At 40.1% G+C, this 1,987-nt stretch overlaps 1 pseudogene; it reads left to right on the top strand.

Moving 5' to 3' along the window:
• Positions 1 to 1,027: 1,027 nt before the first annotated feature.
• LOC116887881 lies at positions 1,028 to 1,662 on the top strand (annotated as a pseudogene).
• Positions 1,663 to 1,987: the final 325 nt, after the last annotated feature.

The following is a 1,987-nucleotide window of genomic DNA, read 5'->3' as shown; positions in this document are numbered from 1 at the left end:
GTACAGCCATTTTAATTTTAAAAAATTGCTTTATAAAAAATCACTTCTAAATAACTGCTATGCTAAACTAACTCAGAATGGTCGTATTATTATTATATTTCTCTATTTTTCTTTAATTTTCTGTTTAGTGTATACTAGTCAACGTGGCAAAAGAACTTATCTTGCACATTTGAGATGAGTTACTTATACATACAAGCTATAAGTCAATCAACAGAGAAATATATTTATTTCCAAAGTTTTAAAATCTTTTCAAGATAAATATCAATATCATATGTTGTATACTGAGATCTAAGCAATCACATGGATTTTTTAATAAAAGTCTCCTTCAGTTCATTCCTGAATTACTAATGGTTCCTACAATACAAAGTGGTCTGAAGACTTTGAAATAATTTGTGACAGTTTTTGTACAGACCTGGCTTTGGATTCTTTGGTTAATTCTTTGGATTAAATGTTTCCTTCTTCACAAAATTCATACCTTACATTGTAATCCATGTAATGTTATTAAGATTTAAGATCTTTTGATAATGTCTGGATTATGATGGTTTCATTTTCATGAAAGGCTTTAATTCTTACGTAAATAAGACTTGAGAATTATTTTTAATTCTACTGCTGACAGCCTTATCTGAGAATGAAATATATTTTGTGTTTAAGAGCTTTCCAACCTGTGGCATATATCTTACTTTTTTTTCTGTGATAAGGCACCATGATTAAGCAACTTATAAATGCTTATTATTGCTTACATTATCTAAAGAGGAGTTCAAGGCCAACATGACAGGAGCATAGAATCAGGCAGAAAGGCATGATGTAGCAGTAGCTGAGAATTTACATCTTGACATTTTGATCCACAAGAATAAGACACATAGAGCTAACTGGGACTTTGAAACTTAGTCCAGGCTAACTGGCTTGAATTTTGAAACCTCAAAACTCACAACTAGTGATGCATCCATTCCAAGAAGGCAGATCCACTTCCTAATCTTTCCCAAAGACATTTTCTAGCTAGAAACCATGAATTCATAAACATGCTTGTATGGTGTCATTCTTATTCAAAACACATCTTTCTACTCCCTGGACCCTACAAACTTATGGCCATACAAAAGACTACCTCATGAAGATCCTGACTGAACAAGGCTAGAGCTTTACCACCACTATTGAGAGGGAAACCGTGACATAAAGGAGAAGTTGTGCTATGTTGCCCTGGACTTTGAGCAAGGAATGGCTACTGCTGCATCATCTTCCTCCTTGGAGAAGAGTTACGAGCTGCCTGATGGGCAGGTAATCACCATTGGCAATGAGTGGTTCTGGTGTCTAGAGCCACTCTTCCAGTCTTCCTTCCTGGGCATGGAGTCTTGTGGCATCCATGAGACTACCTTCATCTGCGTCATGAAGTGTGAAATGGATATTTACATAGACCTGTATGCCAGTACAGTGCTGTCTGGTGATACCACTATGTATTCAGGCACTGCTGACAGGATGCAGAAGGAGATCACAACCCTAGCACCCAGCAAAATGAAGATTAAGATCATTGCTCCCCCTGAGTCCAAGTACTTATTCCAGATTAACGGCTCCATCCTGGCCTCACTGTCTACCTTTCAGCAGATGTGGATCAGCAAGCAGGAGTATTATGAGTCAGGCCCCTCCATTGTCTACTGCAAATGCTTCTAGATGGGCTAAATGAGTGTCATCCATCTGCTGCATGAGCTGATTGTGAAGTTTTGATTGGCCCTGGCAAATGTACACCTCATGCTAGCCTCATGAAAATGGAATAAGCCTTTGAAAAGAAATTTGTCGGTGGGAGAGATACCTGACCGCCTGGTCAGGTGGGCACTCCTGAGGCTGCAGAGCAGAAGAGACCACCAACACTGCCCACCCCTGCCCACATCCCTGGCCCAAGAGGAAACTGTATAAGGCCTCTGGGCTCCCGTGGGAGAGGGCCCAGGTGAGGCAGGAGCCCTGCCTGAGACACCGCCGGAACCTGAAGGAAACAGAC

Source organism: Rattus rattus, chromosome X (assembly GCF_011064425.1).
Source record: "Rattus rattus isolate New Zealand chromosome X, Rrattus_CSIRO_v1, whole genome shotgun sequence".
NCBI classification, from domain to species: Eukaryota; Metazoa; Chordata; class Mammalia; order Rodentia; family Muridae; genus Rattus; species Rattus rattus.
This window is presented reverse-complemented; position numbering and strand designations above follow the sequence as displayed.